Here is a 24,122-nt window from a genome sequence, read left to right as displayed (position 1 = left end):
ATATATATATTTGTTCTAGCTACATAATGTAATTTTCCGAATGCTTGTAGGGCGTTTCACACTCTTTTGATTTTTGTACATGATGGATATTCGCATGTTTTTGACTACACCTCGATCAATGTCTTGGCATGCGATGTCACTCGTCTAAAAGTAGAAGCCACAGAAAATCCTGGTAGGAAGGTCAAATGTTGGCTGACCAAAGTGTGCAGGCCACTGAAGATACGACAAAGACACCTTTGACGTTGATAGACCTATGTGTGAATTCTACAAATTGTTCTAGTAGCTGACGACCCATGTCGGCAGACCGTTATGTTCAGGCTACGGATGATGCTAGTAGCCATGCTTGACGTTAGATACTCAATTTGTACATGCCACAGACAATAGGTGCAGCCGACATCCAAAAGTTGGTTATCAATTATGTACAGGACAAAAGGTATGCGGGGAATCCATATCCGACGTTGGCTGACCATTGTCAACAGAATTAAGGTGATTAAGGAAGGTCACACCTGATGTTGGGTGACGTAGTGTGATGTAAAAATTCAATGTGGGAAGGACACACCCATTTTACTGGACAAGTGAGATGGGGGAAGGCAATGTCTGATATTGCTTTACCATTTATTAGAGGTCAAGGATGATATGTGCAGTCCACACCCAAAGAGGGCTGAGCGATATGAAGAAGCCATGACTGATGCGGGCAGTCTATGGTTGTGGAAAGATGAGATATGTGTAAGCTATGACAAATGAAGGTGGCCCACGTCCAACGTTGGCTGGCTGGCCTGTGCAGACTGATAGCAATGCGGGAAGGGCAAGCCTAATTAACGTTGAGTGATGTGCACAAGCCAAGGCCGATGCGACATGTCCAAGACCTACATTGACTAAACGATATGAGCAGGCCACGATCAATGCGGAAGTCCAGGAGTAATGTCAACGGGAAAATGTCATTTGCCTTTGACCTATGTCGCTTTCCTGAAGTACTTAGGCCTTGGTTGATGTTGTCTTTTGTTGGCTGTCACTTATGTGTTCATGTCAATATGAACAAGTTACGAATGATATGTACAGGCCTTGTTCAATGCTTCCTGTCATTTGGTAGCCCATGCAAATATTGCCTAGCCGATGCACACACGCCTTGAGCAATGAATGCAGGCCTTAGCTGATGTTGCACTTTATTCGCCAACGAAGACTACTAGATGCACACGTTCCATGTCAGCTGCGGCATGCCTTGGTTGATGCTTCTTGTTGTCGGCCGAAGTTGCTTTCCTGAAGCGCACAAGCCTTGTCTTATTGATCGTGTTGTTTACCAATGTTGATATTGTCCAGCTAATGCACACATGACACAAGTTATGTATGCATGCCTTTGATGACATTGCATACCATTTGTTGACGTCACTTGCAAGATTCGCACAAACCACATTAGATGTGTGAAGGTCATGTCTTATATTGGTTGTATTTGGCCGACTTTTCCAGGATGATGCATGCAGTCCATAACTGATGTCGCCCAGTCAAAGCCCATGGTTAATGTGCGCAAGCCTTGGATGATGCTTCATTCCACTTGTCAATATCGTCTTGAAGTTGCGCGCATGACACAACTGATGCCATCGAGTCGATGTGCACACGCCACAACTCATGTGTGCAAGCTTTGGATAATTTTGCCTTTAATTGGACAATGTCCTTTGGCCGATGTGCGCATGCCACTCCTGATGCGCTCAAACCACGGTTGAAGTCACCCATCCAATGTTCACATGATACAGCTGATGCGTACAGGCTTTATATAATGATGCATGTGTTGGTGGCATTGCCTATCACGAATATGCATTGAGGCCTTGCCTTATGCCACATTCAATTAGTTGATATCGCTTGCCAGAGACACACATTCCATGTTTGTGCTGGAAGCCTTGGCTAGTGTCTTTGGATAAAGTCGCTTTCCAAAAGTACACAAGCCTTACTAGACGTCGACAGTCCGATCTATGAAGACCATGAATGATACAGGAAGGCCTCGATTGAGGTTTGTACACCTATGTGTGCATGCTAAAAATGATGTTGTTAGGCCACATTTGACGTTGGAAGATCGATGTCTAGAGGCTGAGTAAAATTCTAGATGCCCACGTCTAACTTTGGCAGACAATTTTTTGCAGGCGAAGGAGAAGCGGGAAGCCTACGTTCAACAATGTCTAAACATTGTGTGCTACCCAATGGTGATGCATGAAGATCACCCCCGACGTTGCTTGATAATTATGTGCTGGACAAAGGCAATGCTAGCAGGCAACACCCGACATTAACTTACCTTGAAGTGCAGGCCAAGGGCGATGTAGGCACTTCAAGGCCTACAATGACTAAACGATGTGCACAAGTTGCGGCAGATGCGGGAAAATCACGGCTAATGTCAGTTGAGCGATGTGAGCATGACACCACAAATACTTCCAGTCGAGGAGAAATGTCGCCTTCCCGATGTTGCTTGCTGGTTGCCGACATCTATTTCCCAAAGCACACATGCATTGGTGATGTTGCCTACCATTTCTCGATGCTGATTTAGCCCTACAGATGCGCATGTGGCATTGCTTATGCGTGAAGGTCTTTGCTGATGTTGCTTCTGTTTGGTCGACGATGTTTGCTTGATGCACACTAGCTGCGGACGATGTTGTCTATCGTTGGCCAATGTCGTTGTTGCTTTCTATATGCATATATTCGATGATCGTTGCATGCATGCCTTGGTATATGTCGCATGCAGTTGGCCAACTTTCTTGACTTTGGACAACTAGGAACTCTTGATTCCGTGTCACGGATTCATATTAAGAGTGGACATTGTTTTTTCCCGCACATTCATAATTTACATGTATAACCCAAATATGCACGTTCTGAAGTGCTAACACACTAATGCTTCTACCAATAACTTTTTTCAAAAACAAAAAAGTAGTTTTCAATATATTCATATATGTATATATATATATATATATATATATATATATATATACATATATACATATTAATAACTTTTATAATTTTATTCGTTTGATCTATAAATGGGTAATTCATGAATAAAAAATAGGAAAAATATAAAAAAAATTAAAATTAACACAAAAAATCTCAAATAAATATAGTAACCTTAACACAAAAAAATCAAATGCAAGGGTCTTCTGGAAACACCCCTACGGTTGTCCTTTGGGGAGTTGTATATGGACGTTTTTACCCTAAACACACTCTAACACATGTTCAAAAACATCGTAACAATTTTCATTAACTTCCTACTCTTAAAACCGCATGAAAAATTCCAAGGCAGACTGTGCACATTTCACAATTTACCAGAAGTCATGGATGTTTCGTGACGTTTTGACTATAACACTTCCTAAATATTTTGAACACCTTATTTTAGGCCTATAAAAGTGTTAAAATTATTAGTTCATCATGTGACGCTCTAGATTAGGTATTTGACTTTTGGAGTGTGACAAAACGAACTTGACTTGGCTGATGGTGTCTCTCATTGTCCGACAACGATTTCGCTCATCAGATGCACACACACCAAGGGTTATGCGTGCATGCCTTAGATAATACTTAATACCATTGCATGACATCGCTTTCCATTGGCGCAATAACCACGTAAGATGTGTGAAGACATTAGTTGATATTGCTTGTCATTGACTAAAGTCGCTTGGACGATGCATGCAGGACATGACCAATGTCTCCCAGTCAATGAATAAATATCAAGCGATGCATGCACACCTAACCTGATGCTTCATGCAACTGTTCGATGTTTCCAGGCTGATGTGTGCAGGCGAGGACTGCTGCCAATAAGTTGATATACACACACCACAACTGAAGACTACAGGCCATGGTTGTTTCTTACTATCGTTGGTTGATATCGCTTTGTTGATGCACACATGACCGAGTTGATGTCACCTAGTAAATGTGCTTAGATAATGACTTAAGTCGCCAGTTTATATGCACATGAAAGGACTATTGTGTGAAGTCCTTTGTTGATAAGACATGTAGTTGGCCTACGTGCTTTCTAGATATGAACATGCCACTTCTACGAATGCAATCCTTGGATGATGCTGCATGTAGGGTTTTGTTGATGCCGCATTCCATTGGCCAACGTCCGTCCCTTTCCTGAGTGCTGGCATTGGTTAAAATTGCATGACATTGGCTGATGTCGCTTAATAGATGCGCACATGCCTTATAAGATGCATGTAGGACTTGAATCATGTTGTGTGCCATTGGCAAACATCTGTAGACCGCTGTGTGCAGATATGTATGATGCACGAATACCACATCAAACATCAACAGACCGATGTGTGCAAGATACTGATGATAATGTCAGCACACATCTCACGTTGTTACATCAATGTGTTAAGGCTACAGACGATGCTGTCAGGCCATGTTCAACGGTAGAAAAACAATGTTTGCATGTTATGAACAATGTTGGACAGCCCACGTCTAACTTTAGCTGACCATTGTGTGTAGGCCAATCGAAAGGTAGGAAGGCCACATCCAACGTTGTCTTACCATTGTTTGCACGCCAAAAGAGATGCGGGAGTCGACGACTGATGTTGGTTGACCATTGTGTGCAGGGCAAAGGCAATGCATGCAGGCAACGCTCAATATTTGCTAACCGTGATGTGTAGGCCAAGGGAGATGTGACTAGTCCACGCTCGACGTAGATTGTTTTTTGTGCAGGGTAATATATATGGGGGTTGGCTATGCCTGATGTTTCCTTCTATATATATGCATGCCAAAGGTGATGTTTTCAGGCCATGTCTGACGTCTTCATACTGATGTGCAAAGGATAAGGACAATGTTTGTATTCCATTTTTGACATTGGTAGGATGATGTGTGTAGGCTAAGAATAATCCTAGTCAACCCATATCAAAATTTAGCCGACCGTTCTGTGCAGTACAAAGGCAATAAAGGTAGGTCACGTCTAACGTCATTTGAGTATTGTGTGCAGGCCAAAGGCGATGCCATAAGGCCACGTCGAGCATTTGCTGACTATTTTGAAGGACATAGGATATTCAAGAATGCGACGTTCGATGTTTGCTGACATTTGGCAGGCCGAAGGTAACAGGGGGAAGCAATTGCCAGGTCATTTGATTATGGTGTAGGACAAAGTCAATGGGGGCAGGCAACGCTTGATGTTCCCTGAAGCGTTGTTTGCATGCCAAGGGAAATGTGGGAAGTCCCGCCTAACGACGTCTAAGCAATGTGCACAAACTAAGCGCTCATAGGTATTTCATTGTCGACTTGGGCTAAGCAATGTGCATTCTACGGTGGATGCAGGTATCCGATGTCTGACGTTGGTTGGCCATTGTGTGAAGGCTAAGGGTGATGTAGGATCACGATGCCCGATGACCACCGAGTGAGGTTCAACTCCACGACCGATGTGGTCGGTCGACGTCTGACATCGGCTAATTTATGTGCACAAGCCACGGTTGATGAAGGAGTTTACGACCAGTGTCGGCCTGCCAATGCCTCTTTTCATTGGCCACTTTCACTTTCCTAAAGCATATTAGGCCTTGGTTGATGCTGCCAGTTGTCGGTCCACTCCGATGCCACCAATATACCACAACTAGTGTTGCCTACTGTTGTCCAATGTCTCTTGCCTGAAGCACACCGAACTTTGCTAATACTGCATTATGTATGATGATACAAAGATTTCTCACCAAATGCACACACTCGACGACCAATGTGTGCAAGAATTAGCTGATTCTACGTTGCATTAACAAACGCTGCTTGCCAGATGCCCATATGCCATGTTAGATGCGGTTAGGCCTTTATTTGGAACTCTTGATTCCATTGCTTGGATTATAAATTCGAGGAGTAGACATCATATTTTTCCAAATATTCATAATTAACATGTAAAACCCAAATATGCATATTCAAAGGTACAAAGACACATTAGCTTCAAAAAATAACTTATTTTATATATAAAAAAGAATATTTTTTAACAATAATTTTTTGGTTAATCCCAAAAATGATTATTTGATTCATAAAAGATAGGAAAAATATGAAAAATATCAAAATAATGCAAAAATTTTACAAATAAATATATTAACTGTAAATTCAATAATATTAATAATATTTTTAATTTTTATTATTGTTTAATAATTCTCAAAAATGATTAATTGATAAATAAAAGTTGTGAAATCTACTATCAAACTATCAAATTAGTATAAAAAATACACAAATAAATATAGTAGTTTTAAATTCAACAATTTAAATATTTTTTTAAATTTTTATTTTTGTTTTGTAAATCCCTAAAACGGTTAATTCATGAACAATAACGTATGAAAGATATATAATTAATTCAAAAATTTACAAATAAGAAAAGTAACCTCAAATTCATCTATTTCAACATTTGAAAAAATTTATTTTTGTTCGATAAATTCAAAATTTTGTAATTTATTAAAATATGGGTAAAATGTCAACAAATAAATATAGTAACATTAAATTCAACAATATCAATGATTTTTATATATTTATTTTACTTTGGTAATACCTAAAATTGTAATTCTTGAATAAATAACATATGAATACATTTTTTTAAAAAAATTAAATTAATGCAAAAAATTTAAAAATAAATATATTATCCATCAATTAACCAATTTCAACAATGTTTTTTAGTTTTTTTTATACGGTAAATCTCGAAAAAGGGTAATTCATTAATAAAAAATAGGAAAATTATAAAATTAATGCCAAAATTTCACAAATAAATATACTAACCTTGAATTAAAAAATTTAATATTTGTTTTTTAGGTAAGTATCGAAAATGAGTAATTAAGTAATAAAAATAGTTAAAATATGAATAAATTATAAAATTTACGCCAAAAATTAAGAAATAAATGTAGGTGGATTTCCTTGTTTGACAAGTGCAAGCCGAGAGTGATGCTGGTAGGAAAATCCAACATCGCCTGATCGAAGTGTGCATTAAACAGGGGATGTGGCCAGACCACACTTGACATCAACAATACCGATGTGTATAGGGTACAAACGATGTCTGCTAGACACGCACGACTACAGCAGAACGATGTGTGCATGCTATGGTTGATGCTGGAAGGACACATCCAAAGTCAGTTGATCGATCTGTGCAGGCCACAAATGATAGGTGTAGCCCACGTGTGACGTAGGCTGACTGTTGTGTGTAGGCCAACAGGGATGTTTTCAAGATATTTATAATATCGACTGACCAATTAGTGCATGCCAAAGGCGATGTAAGTAGGCCAGATCTGAAATAGGCAAGTAGTTTGGGCATGCCTAAGACAAAGAGAGAAGGCCAAGCTCGATGTTGGCTGACCGTTTTGTTTGAAACAAGGCTATGGGTGCAGGCATTACCCAATATCACTTAACCTTTATTTGAAGGCCAAGCGTAATGCGGCTAGTTCATGCCTGATGATGGCTAAGCGATATGCAAAATCCATTGTAGATTTGGGCAGTCCACGACCAAAGTCGGTTAAGAAATGTGCAGGCTACGGGAGATGCGGGCACCCCACATTTAACGTGGGCTTGTCGTTGTGTACAGTCAAAGGGAGATGTTGGAAGGCCAAATTGATGACCATATATTGATATGCACATTCCATGACCGATGCGGCAGATCTATGCCCGATGTTAGCTAAGCGATATGCACAAGCCATGACTAATGCGGTAGTAAACAACTAATGTCGCCTGGATGATGCTGTTTTTCATTTGTAGATGTCTTTTTCTTAATAATGACTTTTTTTGGTCGACATTGAGGTCGCCTTACAGATGTGCACATATCACAGCTGATTCGTGTAAGCATTAACTGATGTGGTCTCCCACTGGCCAATGTTGCTAGACCAAAGAGCATAGGCCTTTGCTTATGCTGCCTGATGATGGACAATCAAAATTTCGCCTAAACCACGACTGATGCGTGCAGGACCTTTCAGAGGTTGCATTTCATTGCCCAACTTTTGTTTCCGAATGCATACATCCATTGTGAGATGTGTGTAGGCCTTGATTGGTGCTGCTTTCCATATGCCAATGTTGCTTCCCTGAAGCTCACAAGACTTAGCTTACAGTTCTTTCTCCACCTACTTGATGCACACACGCCATGAGTTATATGTTCATGACTTGGAAATTGAACAAAAACTATGTTAGGTGCGTGAAGACCTTCATTGATATTGCTAGTTGTATGTCGATGTTGCCAAGACAATTCACAATGGACTACACTAATGTCGCCAAGTTAATGAGACCACACCATAGCTAATGCTACCTACCATTTATCGATATCATATAGATGATGCATGGAGGTCATGAAAAATGTCGCTAATTTGATGTCGAACGCTATATGTGATGCATGCATACCTTGATGATTGTTATATTCCGTTAGTTGATCTTACTTTGCTGATGCGTGTAGCCATGCCAATGTGTCCTAGCCAATGTGCTCAGAACATGGATGAAGTGATCCAGTTGATATGCACATAACATGACAGATGCATGTAGGCATTGGTTCATGTTGCATGTCTTTTGAGGACGTCACTTGCTAGATGCTCACATGACACAACCGTACTTGGAGGCCTAGCTGTATTTTGCATGCCATTGGCCGACGTCAGTTTTGAGATATGCATAGTCCACATTTGTGCTTGCAGGTCTTGGCTGAAGTCGTTTATCATATGCCCACACATCACATCTGTATACAGGCTTGGAAGATGTAACTAGTAGTTTGCTGACATCAGCCGACCAATTTGTGCAGGCTATGGACTATGTGGGCAGACAACATCTGATATTGACGGACCAATGTGCAAAATCTACGGATGATATTGAGAGGCCACACTTAATTTCGACAGACCAATGACCGCACGCTACACATGATGCTATCGGGCACCGTTTGACGTATGCACACCGATTTGTGAAGGTTGCGCTTGATAGTGGTTGCCCACGTCTAACGTCGATTGACTACTGTACGTATTCCAAAGGCAGAGAGGGCAGACCACATCAAACATCGAATGACTGTAGTGGAAGGCCAAAGGCGATGAAAGAAGGCCATGCTCGACGACATTGACCACTGTCGGTAGGACAAACGCGATGCAAACAGGCAATGCGCTATGCCAACTGACCATAGTGTGTAGGACAAGGGAGATAAAGGTAGTCCACACCCGAAAATTACTTAGCCATGTGCACAAGACATGACAGATGCGGGCAATCCACTGTTAATGTCATCTAAGCGACGTGTAGAAGCCACGACCAATGCAGACAGTCAATGACTTATATCGGTTGGATGATGTCTTTTCCGATTAGGGGACATTGCTTTCCCAAAGCACATATTCCTAGAAAGATATTTCCTACTGTTACTCGACGTCTATGTCGCCCACGTAATTCTTACACACCACAACTTATGTGTATAGGCCTTGGATGATATTTCCTATCATTGGTCGACCTCACTTGCCCGATTCGCACTAGCAACAAAGATGTCTTACGCTGGCCTGTGCTATCTTAGACATGTGCACAAGCATGATTAAAAAAGAAAGTTCATGAATGAAGTCAATTGGGTAATGTGCAGTCTACCACCAGTGTGAGCATCCCACATCCAACATCGGTTAGCCATATTGTGCAGGCCAAGGCAATGCGAGAAGTCAAAGCATAAGAATGCTGAGTGATGGGCATAGTCCATGACTGATGCGGCCAATTCTTTCTTGACGTCCACTTAGCGATATACACAAACCAAGACCGATGGGAAATCCACAACCAATATTGTCCGGATGATGTTGCTTGTCGTTTATTGATGACGCTTGCCTAAATCACACATTCCTTCACTGAAGGTGCCTGACCTTTATAGACGGTGATGTTGCCTTGCTGATGTGCACACACCATGGATGAGGCATGCAGCCTAGCGATGCTACTATTTTTCATTGGCTAATGTCACTTTTCCAAAAAACGCATCCCTTTGCTGACGCTGCTTTATGTTAATGCATACACGCCAATATTGATGTGTCCATTCCTTTGTTGATGCTGCATTCCATTTGCCAACGTAACTCTCTAAATGCGGACATGTCATGTCAGATCCATGCACGCCTTGACTTATGATGTATAATGTAGGACGCCGTCATTCTTCAAAAGTCCAAAAGTCATGACTGATGGTGTCTGTCAAAGTCTAAAATCAATATCGCTCATTCGAAGCACACATGGCACACATTTTTCATACATGCCTTGGATGATTTTTCATGACATTGTCCTACTCGCTTTCTTGATGTGCACAAAAGATAGTAAATGCATGAAGACCTTGGCTGATGTTGCATGCTTTTTGCTTATGTCGCTGGATGATGCATGTAGCCACGATTCATGTCTCCAAGTGTTTCTAAACACTCCACGACTGATGCATGGGATCCTAGGCTGAAGAAGCCTGCCATTTGTCAATGTCGCGCGGCAAATGCAAAGGCCACGACTGCTATCGCCAATTTAATGCACACACACCACGACTGATGTGAGCAGGTCTTTGATGTTTCTTCCTGTCGTTTGGACAACAAGCGTATTCTAAAACCGATATCGCCTATTTGATGCATTAAAACCACAGCTGAAGTCTCCCAGCTGAGGTGCACATGTCATTTTCGGTATGTGCAAGCCTTGGTTTATATTGTGTTCCGTTGGCTCACATGGCTTTCAAGATGCGCACATAACACATCCTTGCATCTAGGACTTAGTTCACGCGTTTGCCATTGCTCGATGTCACTTTTTGATACACACATTTCACCTGCGGGAATGCAAGCCTTGGCTGAAGTCGTATGCCATTGGCTTACAAAGCTTGAAAGTTGGGCATATGCCGCATTAGATATGTGCAGGCCTTGGATTATGAGCCTAGTGTTAGATGATATCTGCAGACCAATGTGTGCAGGCTATGAATGATGTTCATAGACTACATCAAACATCGGTAGACCGATGTGTGCAGGATACAGAAATTGATGGCAAGAAATTTGTGACGTCGGTAGTCGGATGTGTGCAGGATACGTTTGAAACAATCAGGCCACGTTTGACACCAAAAGACTTATTTGTATAGGCTACGGATGATGCGGGTAGTCCATGTTTGATGTCTTATAACCCTTGTGTGCAGTTACAAGACGATCCAAGTAGACCACTCTGACATTGATTAACCATTGTGTGCATGGCAAAGGTGATAAGGGAAGGCCAAGCCCCTTGCGTCGACTAACCATGTGTGCAGGACAAATACGACACATGTAGCAAATGCCTTGCATTGATTGACCATTGTGTGAAGACTAAGGGCGATACGAACAATCCACGCTCAACAATGACTGTGCAATATGCACAAGGTACGACTGATATAGGCAGTCCACAACTAGCGTCAGTTAAGTAATGTGCACAAGCCGTGATCGATGAGGGTAGTCCATGACCAATATCGCCTCGTTGATGCCATTTATCATTGGCCCACATCACTTTTCCGAAGAGCACATATATTGACTAATGCTACCGGTTGTTCCCTAATGCCGATCTCGTCTAAACGATGCGTACACACCATCGGTAATATGTGCAGGCCTTGGCTTATATTGCCTACTTTTGTCCAACATCACTTCTCCGATGCTTACTGGCTATGAACGATGTTGCCTACCATTGGTCGACGTCAATGTTGCTTGCAAGATGCACATGTGCCTTTTTCGGTGCATGCAGTCCTTGGGTTATGTGATCTGTAGTTGGCTGACGTCGCTTGCCCGATGCCCACATTCCACTTCAGATTCTTGGCTAGTTGGAGCTCTTGATTCCGTTATACAGATTCTTAAATAGAGTGTAGACACTATTTTTTTCCAGATATTCATTATGAACATGTAAAACGCAAAGATGTAGGTTCTAAAGTACAAACACACATAAGCTTCCACAAATAACTTTTTTATATACAAAAAAGTACTTTTCAACAATTTTTGTAATTTTTTGGGTTATCCCGAAAATGAGTAATTAATTAGCTAAACATAGGGAAAATATGAAAAATATACTAATAATGCTAAAACAAAAATACATATAGTAACCAAAAATTCAAAAAAAAATTATTTTTGTTCAGTAAATACCTAAAATGAATAATTGATGAATAAAAAAACAAAAATATGACAAAATATAATAATTAATAAAGAAAATATCAAAAATCGATATAGTATCCTAACTTTTAATAAATTAACTAATTGTTCTTATTTTTTACTTCTGCTTTGTTAATCCTGAATAATTGATAATTCATGAATAAAAAATAAGAAAAATATGAAAAAAATAAAAATTAACATAAAAAATTTGCAAATAAATATAGTAACCTTACATTAAAAAATTTCAATAATTTTAAATATTTTTAGTTTTTTCAATTAATGAATAAAAAATAAGAAAAATATGTAAAAAATATAAAAATTAACGTATATATTTCACAAATAAATATAGTAACCTTAAATTAAAAAAATTCAATAATTTTTAGATTTTTTTTCAGTTTTTCCTAAAAATTGGGTAATTCATTAATAAAAATAAGAAAATTAAATGTAAAATTAATGCCAAAAGATCATAAATAAACATAGTAATCTTAAATTCAACAATTTTTAAATTTTTTTCTTGTTTTTTAAACCTCGAAAATAGGTAATTAATTAATCAAAAATAGGAAAAAATGAAAAAATATAAAAACTAAAGAAAAAAATAACAAGTGTAGTAACTTTGAATTCAATAATTTCATAAATTTAATTATAAAAATGTAAAATAAAAAACCATAAAAATAAATTTCAAAAAATGAATAAATGTCGGAAAAATATGAACATGTTCGAAAATACTTCTTAACATGTAAATTTATGACGGAGTACATATTTGTACAAATAAAATTTTTATTAATGAATGAACTGTAAATGAACCCTTTACCAGAAGACAAGAGATTTGCGGTATGGCTTCAGAAGAGGTATTCATTATACAGATATCGTTTAACGAATTGCCCGATTGCCGATTCACTGCGCCTACCTATCTTCAATCACCCAGGAATGTTAACTTGGCCGCCTACCAATGATGCCTTTCACTTTCAGACAGTTCCTCGCGCATGAAAGGACTTCACTTATAAAGTCAAGATAAGAAAGGATGGTCTACGATCAGGGAATGCCTTTTTTGTTAAAGAGAGTTGGCCGCAGAGAGAGCGTCTATCTCTCATAAGAGAAGGAGAGCCACTATTTTTTAGAGTATATTAATGAGTAGGACTCAAATTCCAAGCGATCCTAGCTCAGAAACCACACACAGACAAACACATGGAGGCCCATAAAACCCAACAATAATAGACTAACAAATATACGTGACATACACTTCCTGTGTGAAGTTTTCATCTTAATGAATCAAAGCTATTTGTAAAATGCTACTTTTCTTTTTCGATGAACCACGTGAAGCGAAAACTTTAAGAATAATTGATGGAAAATAAATGAATGTGTTATTTTACAGGAAGGGCGTGTCACACTCTTTTGATGTGTTGGCCACAGGTGAAGCGACCAAGCCACGTTTAGGGTCGGCAGACACATCTATGTAGGCTACGATTGATGCTGCAAGGCCACGACCAACGTCAGCAAACCGATGTGAGCAAGATATGGATGATTCTAGAAGCCAACGTTAAACGTCAGCTGACCAATCTTCGAAGACTATGGACGATAGTTGCAACCCATGTCTAAAGTCGGTTGACATTGTGTTCATGAAAATGGCGATTTGAGCAGGCTACGTTAGATGTCCTTTGACCATGACCTGTAAGGTTAAAGTGATGCAGAAAGGACATATCCAATATTGAATTTAAATTTTGTGAAGGCCAAAGATGATGCGACAAGGCCACACTCAACGTCGGCTGATCGACGTGCATGCCAAAAGAGATGGGGGCAGGAAATTTCTGAAGTCGCCATACAATAGTTATCTTGTCAAGGGTAAAATGGGCAGTTCATGCTCGATGATTGTTAAGTGATGTGCACATCTTGCAAGCTTATATACCGTGGTTTCACGGTATTATTAATACTTTTTCCTTAAGTTTAGTGTGTTCAAAATCCTTTTTGTGCTATTTTTTATATAAGTTTCTTCTTATTTGCAGGAAATCATTCAGAAGATGAATGCGGGTGTTTTTGAGCGAAGAAATGCAGAAGAGACCACCTAGGGAGCTTGTGACGGTCCGTCATGCTTGCGATGGTCTGTAGGTTGCAGCGTAGTGCAGCTGCTGAAGGAAGATGGGGAAGTTTGACCAAGTGTAGGGTTACGGAAAACGTGACGGACCGTCGTAGCCATGACGGTCCGTCCTGCAGTTTCGTCATGAAGATCAGAGAAGTATCCCAGTACCCATATTCCAAGAGTTCAAGTGTTTTGTGACGGAGACCTTAGACGGACCGTTATGGTCGTAACGATCCTTCATACCTGCCATCAAGGGTAATGAAGAGAGCAGCAGAAGTAATTTCATCAAGTATGGCACGACGGAGTCCATGACGGTCCGTCGTGACCACGACGATCCATCGCGAAGTCCGTCGATCCAACTGCGGTTTTATAGATTTCCATCAAATAGACTCCTTGTTTAATTAGGTTTTTATTTTCTATAAATAGTTCGAAAAACCTCATTTTTGAGGTAAGACTAGGGATTATTAGGTTAGACTCTGAATCATTGTTAGACCTTTGAATATTGGGAGACTCTTGATTTATTTGTAGACTTTTTGAGAGAGTATTGATTATCTTGAGACTTTTATCATTGATTGTTGGTGACTTTTGCTGATTAATCAAGTAAACTTTTGGATTTTTACTCTTTCTCATCGAAGTAAGTGCATGAATTCATATATCACATATTTGAATATTGTAATTATGACTATGGGTAACTATACTCCATAACAAGGGTTGTGGGAACCATAGGATAATAATGAGGTAAAACCTAACTTAAATAACAATTCTAGAATAGTGTCTTGCATGTATTGAAAATTCTTTCCTTAAGAAGTCTTTTTAACGGATGGTCAATGTTAGAACTTGCCTTAATTCTACTTGCCATACCAAGGAGGTAGATAATAGGAAAAGAATTATCAACATAGATTTAGTGTATACTATCTAATAGGCTAGTATTTATTGGTACGAGGTAAAAAATTAGTCAAATATCGAATAAGATGGTTAATATGAGGTAAAGATAAGGGTTAGGGTAGCAACACACGTAGTCGGACCAAGGTGCGGAGTGAAATTTTCTAGATGTCGGACCACGGATTTAGAAATACATAACTCATCACTTTGCATGCAAGATACTCCGAAAGAATTTTTATAGTTAGACTTATAAAGTTATGAACTTGTGGGGAACATGTAAACCCTAGTTACTTTTATTAATTGACTTAACTCCAACATTCGAAGCTGAAAGTTGTCTCCTTTTATTTTGCTAGTTATTTTCATTTATTTAATTAATAGAAATTGCCCTTTATCATTTTTGTTTTCCAAGGAAGTAATTGACTGAATAATAGTAGTAATAAATTGAAGTTAAGTCTAAACTATTTTCCTCGTGGGAATGATCCCAACCTCACTAGTTGGGTTATTTATTAGACACGGCCGTTTTACTTCTTACTTGAGAAGTACGTTTGATCTTATCAAATTTTGGCGTCGTTGTCGGAGAAATTAGCTTTTAGACTAACTCAGACTTCTTACTATAGTTTAGTTGATATATTTCTTGATTTTACTTCGTTTTATTGTTTTTTATGCTTGCAGAACCATCCTCCTTGTATTTCAAATACACGGAGAGGAAGAGAACCCGCTGTGTCCCTACGATCACGAATTAGAGCGTACCCTACGCAACATGAATAGAAACTTGGGAATTAATGATGATTATCCAAACCAGAACATCCCAGCTTCGGTAGATGTTCATGGTCAGTTGTTACCTGATAATCCCGGTGAACACCAACAGAGGGGACAAAATCCCGCTCCACGGCCCCAAGCATACTACAGAGGCTATGAAAACATAGCAGACTCCGATGGTCCACTTGTGTTGCCTCCTCTACCACCAAACCACGCCTTCGTGGTAACTAGTAGCCTGATGCAAATGCTCACTGCCAGAGGTTTGTTTTCAGGGCTACCTTCTGAGGATCCACATGCCCATATAGCTAAGGTAAGGGCAGTGTGTAAAAGCTGTGTAGGAAGGCCTGGCTTGGACATGGATGTAATAGGGCTTAGAGAGTTCGCTCTCTCACTAATGGGAAAGGATGCTCTATGGTTCACTGAGCTCCCTTACAACTCAATTTTTACTTGGAACCATCTAAGGGATGTTTTCTTAGCACGCTACTATCCGGTCTCCATGAAACTAAACCACAAAGACAGAGTGAACAACTTTGTGGCACTACCACGAGAGTAAGTTAGTAGTTTTGGGATAGATTCACCTCATTCTTATGAAGTGTTCCAAATCACCGTATAGATGATGAGTCACTGAAGGAATACTTCTATCGGGGTAAGGATGATAATAATAAAGTGGTGTTGGAAACTATAGCATGTGGATCTTATGGGGAGTGTCCTTATGTTAAGATTTAGAGAAAATCTTCCAAAATAATAAAGCTAGGATCACTAGGAAGTTAGATACCGGGAGAAATACCTTCGCAGTTCAGTCCTCTCACAACCCAGCCACAGACGAGATTCGTGAAGAAATGGCTCAGATGAGAATTGAGCTTGGGTTGGTACTAAAACATATCACTAGGGGTGCAGAAAAGATATATGTAGTTAACTACTTGCCTAACCCACCACCTCCTAAAGATGAATGATATTATGCGGAGGACTCCAATGCAGTAAATGAGCAGACGGGGGGGTTTTCGACTAACCGCCCAAGGCTCAAATTAGGATAATTGGTGCCAAGGTCAAGGAAACCAAGGTAAGATCTATGGTAACTATAACCCTGAGGGTCATTATGTCCGAGATGGAAACTACAACCGCGACAACAACTTCAACAGGGGTAACTACGGTAAAAGAAATGATAGGAATGGGACCTATGTCCCTCCTCAAAATCATGATGTTACTCCTAGGGATGGTGGAGATAGTATGGCACGAGTTAAGTATATGTTGCAAAAAATGATCAGGAGGTTCGATGCTTGTGATGAACACATTCAAGAGTTAAGATCTGATTTAGCAGGTATTGGGCAAAATGTCGATACACATGCAATATCAATTAAGTAAATTGAGTTTCAAATGGCCCAATTATCTACGACTGTGAACACACGGCAACCGGGCACTCTTCCTAGCAACACTGTCCAAAGTCCGAAAAATGATGCACATTGTATGGCAATCACTACTCATGGTAGTAACCAAACCATTGATCCAACTATGCCGTCTAATGAGGAAAAAGTGAGAAAGAATAATAATAAGGTTGTAAAGGGTAGTGGTGAAGGAAAAGAGAGCACTGGAAAAGATGTAGAAGTCCCTATGAAGGTAATTCTCATGCCTAACCACCACCACCCTTCTCTAAGAGAGTAGTGAAAAACACCGAGGATGGTAAAGATCGGCGTTTTATATCAATGCTGAAGTAGCTTTCTATCAATGTCCTTTTGGTAGAAGCTCTTGAAAAAATTCTCGGCTATGCCATGTTTATGAAAGATCTAGTTACAAAGAAAAGATCGGTCACTTTTGAGGATGATGAGAGAATGCAGCATTGTAGTGCTATTGTTACAAGATCTCTCGTAGAAAAGAAAGAAGATCCGGGTGTGTTCACTATTCCTTGTACAATCGGGTCATTACATTTTGCAAAAGCATTATGTGCTCTGGGGGCAAGCATAAATCTCATGCCCCTCTCGATTTACTAGAAGTTGGGTTTGGGTAACCCAAAACCCACTGCGATGCGGCTACTGATGGCTGATCGAACAGTGAATAGTAAAAGTTGAGTCATTCATATTTCTAACAAATTTTTTTCTTCTATATTGTGAAGTTGATTTTGAAGTTCCTATTTTTCTTGGGAGGCCATTCCTTGCTATAGGTAGAGCCTTAGTTGATATGGAAAAGGGGAAGATGAAATTTTGGTTGAACAACGAAGAAGCAACCTTCAACATTTGTAGGACCATAAAGCAGAGTGGTGAGATCCAATCGGTATCCGCCATATCCCACGAGGAAAAGATGAATAAGGAGAATGAACAAAAAAGTGCATAACAAGATCTGGTTGGGGATTTGGTGCTTTTAGACAGTTTTGGGTTGCCTTGTCTTTCGTGCAAGCTCAAGTCCAAATGGACTGGCCCTTACTGGATTACCCAAGTATTCCCTCATGGAGTAGTTGAGTTAAAAACCAAGGAGGGAGTGTAGTTTAACGTGAATAAAGAACGATTAAAACTCTATTTTGGGCATACTGCATCGGTGAATGAAGTTATAGAGGCATACCATCTTAATGAAGGCTGAGTAATCAAGTGTTATCACTCGTGTCGCGACGTTAATCAGGCTCTTGTTGGGAGGCAACCCAATACTTATAGTGTTTTTTTTCTTTCTTTATAGTAATGGCAACATTTTCTACTAATGGGTTTTAAATTTGCAGGCACATCACCAGGAAATTCTGTAGAAAATCACTCTGCAAAAGTCACCAACTGACACATGCGACGAACCTTTATTCTCTCGACGGTCCGTCCTGCACAACCATTCTGGTTGTCAGAGACCCTATTCTTAAGGGTCTCCATTTTTATTAAGTGTCCCACGACGGACATCGACGACGTACCGTCATAATCACAAAGGTTCGTGCTGATTGTTGGCGCTTTGCGCCCCAGGTTTTCTTCACCTACCTCTTGTATTTCAAATAATTTCTTATGCATTAGGGACAATTTCATGTCTTTTTGATAGGGTGGGGTGAATGGAAAGTGAGTGCTAGGGTGAAGTCTGAGTAGCCCAATTTACTATCCTTTTTTGGGGTTTTCTTGCCTGTGTTCTTTTCCCCCAAGAGACTGATTACTTTTTCAGTTGAACCGGCATGTCTATATCTTGCGTACATAGTGTAATTCTGGAGCAGGATGTCTAAATTGACATCCTGATAAAATGGAAAATGATGCATGACTAGGCATAGTAATTAATAAATGTGTGGTTCTAAGCATGACATAGAGGCACACCATTGCATGACCCTAAGTCTAAAATTCGAACTAGGTGTCTGATAATCTGGTAAAGTGATGAGATGTCAAGTGAGTGTGAGGAAGATATGAATAGTCCATTATTTGTACTGTGCTAGAACTTCCCTGGTTAGTCCTGCTAAAAGTAAGTTGTAATAGAAAATTAGGAAAGCATCATAAGACCTTATTCAATATAGCCCATTTTAGCCTAAATAAAAGAAAACCAAATGAAATTTATCCTTCTTTGATCCAAATGATTTGAGCTTAAATTAGACCATTCTTTCTTACCCCAACAAATCTCTTCTGGGAATAATGTGTTAGCCCTGGTCCCTCCTTGGACATGTGCACCTCAGCTTATGCCAGAAGCATATGTTGAGGGTGGCTATTGAAGTAAACAACCTTTTTATGACCCTGACCCAACTTTGGGTATTGTGTACTTTGACTCATGGCAAAGCCATGAGTTGAGGGTGGCTATTATGAGGAATGCTCTGGAAAGTGGGGTTGAAACAATAAAGAGAGAGAAAGAAAAAAAGTAAAGTGACTCAAATATTAGTTGAAAGAAAAGTAAAAATGAAAAAAATAATAATATACATGCAACAAAAGAAGAGAGTCACTTACACAAATGAAGAAAAAAGGGAAAATAGCAAGGTGAAAGAATGTGGGAAACTGGACAAAATAAAATTATAGAAAATGGTATGTTCAGCCGATATGTCAAGGAGGGCAAAAAGTCACTAAAGTATACCTAAATATACCCTACCTGACCCTGAGCCTATATTACAAGCTAAGAAACTCCTATCGTGATCGTAAGGGTTGTATAGCAAACTTATAGCAGTGAAACTAAGGGCAAGCTTATGGCAATAGGTATGAATGAGTGTGAATTTTTTCTGAGAGTGAGTGTTGAAAAGTAATCCTTATACTCAAACTGAAATCATTGTGTGAAAATTGAGGATTTTGTTTTGAAGTGAGGACACTAGTTGCATTAACGAAAATATTAGCACCTCGATGAGAAATTTAAGATATAGGTGTTAGTGCATGGTGAGTCTGTGTCATGGTCTGATTCCACATAATTCTAGTCTAATAGTGATAGCATGCATAAATATGATGAGGTTAATCGGGATTGATATCCAAATGATTGCAAAGGATAAAACATGTATACTATTGTACAAAGATTGTGTATTAAGTCATTGTACGTCGCTTGAGGACAAACAACGAATTTATGTTGAGGGTGTTGATATAACGCAGTTTCACGGTATTATTAATACTTTTTCCTTAAGTTTACTGTGTCCAAAATCCTTTTTTTGCTAATTTTTACATAAGTTTCTCCTTATTTGCAGGAAATCTTTCCTAAGATGAATGTGGAGGTTTTTGAGCGAAGAAAATGCAGAAGAGACCACCTAGTGAGCTTATGACGATCCGTAGGTGGCAGCGTAGTGCAGCTGCTGAAGGAAGATGTGGAAGTATGACCAAGTGTGGGGTTACGGAAAACGTGACGGACCATCGTAGCCATGATTGTCCGTCCTGCAGGTTCGTCATGAAGATCAGAGATGTAGCCCTAGTACCCATACTCTAAGAGTTCAAGTGTTTTAGAACAGAGACCCTTGACGGACCGTTGTTCTCATAACGATCCGTCATATGTGCCGTCGAGGGTAATGAAGAGAGAAGCAAAAGAAATTTCTTCAATTATGGGATGATGGATGGTCCGTCGTGACCACGATGATCCGTCGCGATGTCCGTCGATCCAGCTGCGTTTTTTGACAGATTTCCAGCAAATAGAGTCCTTGTTTAATTAGGTTTTACTTTCTATAAATAGTTTGAAAAACCTCGTTTTTGAGGTTAGACTGGGGGATTATCAGGTGAGAGTCTGGATCATTGTGAGACCTTTAAATAATGGGAGACTCTTTATTATTTTGTAGACTCTTTGAGAGAGTATTGATTATCTTGACACTTTTATCATTGACTGTTGGTGACTTTTGCTAATTAATCAAGTGAACTTTCAGATTTTACTCTTTCTCATCGAAGTAAGTGCATGAATTCTTATATCACATATTTGAATATTGTAATTATGACTATGGGTAACTACACTCCATAACTAGGGTTTTGGGAACCATAGGCTAATAATGAGGTAAAACCAAACTAAAATAACAATTCTAGAATAGTGTCTTGCATGTATTGATAATTCTTTCGTTCAGAAGTCTTTTTAACGGTTGGCTAACGTTAGAACTTTCCTTAATGCTACTTGGCGGAACAAGAAGGTAGATAATAGGAAAAGAATTATCAACATATATTTAGTGTTTACTATCTAATAGGATAGTATTGATTGGTATAAGTTAATAACTTAGTCAAATATCGAATATTATGCTTAATATGAGGTAAAGATAAGGGTTAGGGTAGCAACACACGTAGTTGGACCAAGGTGTGGAGTAAAATTTTATAGATGCCGGACCAAGTATTTAGAAATACATAACTTATCACTTTGCATGCAAGATACTAGGAAAGAATTGTTATAGTTACACTTATCAAGTTATGAACTTGTGGGGAACATGTAAGCCCTAGTTACTTTAATTAATTGATTTAACTCCAACATTCGAAGCTATTAGTTGTCTCCTTATTTTCATTTATTTAGGAATAGAAACCCCCCTTTTAATGATTTTTGCTTTCCAAGGAAGTAATTCACTGAACAATAGTAGTAATAAATTAAAGTTAAGTCCAAACTATTTTCCTCGTAGGAACAATCCCAACCTCACTAGTTGGGTTATTTACTTGACACGACCACTTTACTTCTTATTTGAGAAGTAAGTTTGAGCGTATAACAATCTTTGTCGACTAACCGTTCTATTCCTGCAATTGGTGATGTAGGCAGACCACGCTCAACAATGACTGAGTGATGCGCACAAGACTAGGCCGATGCGGTAAGTCCACGGTCAACATTGAAGAATAATGTGCACAAGACACCACCAATATAGTTGGTCAACGACTAATGTCTCCTAGACGATATACTTTTCTATGTTCCACGTCACCTGACCGAAGTGGACATTCCTTCCTAGAAGATGCATGTCATTGCTCGATGCTGATGTCCCTAGCCGATGCGCACACACCATCTTACCAATTTTACAAAGTACTAATCATCAATCATATTTTACCAATAAATTTCATGCTAGGCAGTACCTATAGTGATAGAAATCAAATCTTAATCATGATTTATTCATCTTAGAATATAGATCATATAACCTGCATGGCATTGTTAATTCCTAGACTAGAAGACCCTAGATAAACTTATGCCTAGCCATCATAAATTTTATCATACAAGATTTATACTTTAAAATTTAATCCTTATATAAGCCTAAGGAAGTATCTAAAAGAATTCTATCATAATCGAATTAAAATTTTATACATTACAAGATCAATGTTCCATTGAACTCGTGGAGATCTAAGATAGACAAGTTCAAATCGTCATACAATATTCCAAATTAATCCTTCATCATAAAATAATCATCAATACATGTAAATTACAATAGACATAAGCAATTCAATGTAAGTGAAACACAAATCTACCATAAGAAAGCTGCGATCACCATGCCCATGCAACGGCTAGGTCGAGTTTGGGAAGGGACATAGATTCATAATGAAGTTGAATTAAATTTCAAGTTAAAAAAACACCTTATCATCAAATTATCATGATAAATTCATTAATAACATTTTTAGAAAGAACGCATGGCAAGATTGTTTAAGAAGAAGAGATTTTATCATATTTTCTCTTTTAAATTTTTGAGATTAAATCTCCAAGTGGAAGGTTAGTTAGATATTAAGGATCACCATACCTTTGTCTATATGAAAACAACTAAAACATGATGAATAACCCATTGGAATCCTATGTCGATGAAGTTCTTGAGATTCACCATTAATGGTGGTTTCTAGGGAGAATTGGTGTTGGAGGGAAAGTCTGTTTTTTTTAATTGAATTGGGAATGGGTTTATCACGTTTTTTATCACTTATATAAACCCAAAAATAATTAAATCCAAGTTGGGTTAGGTTAGGACGTGGGGTAAATTTCCCATTCACCCTTTTAATGAAGCAGTACACAGGCACTGACAGAAGGCATGCATCGACGGACACCAATGAAGGGGCGTTGGTCCATCGACAGACTATAGTTTGCCTCCATCGTTGGGGTCTGAGTCTTTAATATGGTCAAGCCTTCTCCAGGCTAAGTTTCCATCGATGCCTCCCCATTGACGGGCATCCATTGACAATGCTAAGGTAGTGTCTCGACAACCTTTTGGTCCTATTTGTGGGATCTTTTCTGGGACATAGGGAAGTCGTACCTAAGAATTTACAATGTAAATATGAACTAACAATTCAAGGACCTTCCGCGTCAGTTTCACCTAAAAAATGTACATGCAACACGTCCAAACATGCTAGTCCCCAGCAAGACACACCCATGCATATCTCAAGGACTATCTTTCCAACATATCTGATGTTTGACCTCCAAACTTCATGAAACTATATATAATTACTATATATATAGTTGTAAATCATTTTAAGACTTCATAAGATCATTATACACAAATATAAGTATGTATAGACCATTATGCATATATGTGTCTAGTCATCGAATGGCTTGATCGTCCCTTGGCGTTTGACTTCCAAATCACCTCAAAGTTTACACACTGCCTCAATACCATATTATAAACAATTTTAGGACCTTATAAACTTAGGAAAAAAATGTTATTATATTTTTACCCTAACTCATTTTAGGGGTCTTACAATATCCCCCACTTGGGAACATTCTTCCTCAAATGACACTTAGAGAACATTAATAACAATAAGGATACTAACAAATGATAGATAGCTTACAATATTCATAACATCATAACATAGAAGTCAATGGAGTGAACTTACACGAAAAATAACTTCACACCAATAGCACTCAATGTACACAAGCAAGTCACACTTTCACTCACTCACACTTATCACAACAAACACTTAGGAACTTCCCATGTTCATAGGAGGAAAATCCTTCTCCTAATCATAACCTGGTCATTATACTTTATTTTATTTAGAGATCATCATTTAAGATCACGCAAAGACAAATTCCACAAACACTAAAGAGATAAGTTAGGCACTAATACT

The sequence above is a fragment of the Solanum lycopersicum genome, chromosome 9 (genome assembly GCF_036512215.1).
Source record: "Solanum lycopersicum chromosome 9, SLM_r2.1".
Taxonomy (NCBI): Eukaryota; Viridiplantae; Streptophyta; class Magnoliopsida; order Solanales; family Solanaceae; genus Solanum; species Solanum lycopersicum.
Note: the sequence above shows the minus strand (reverse complement) of the source record.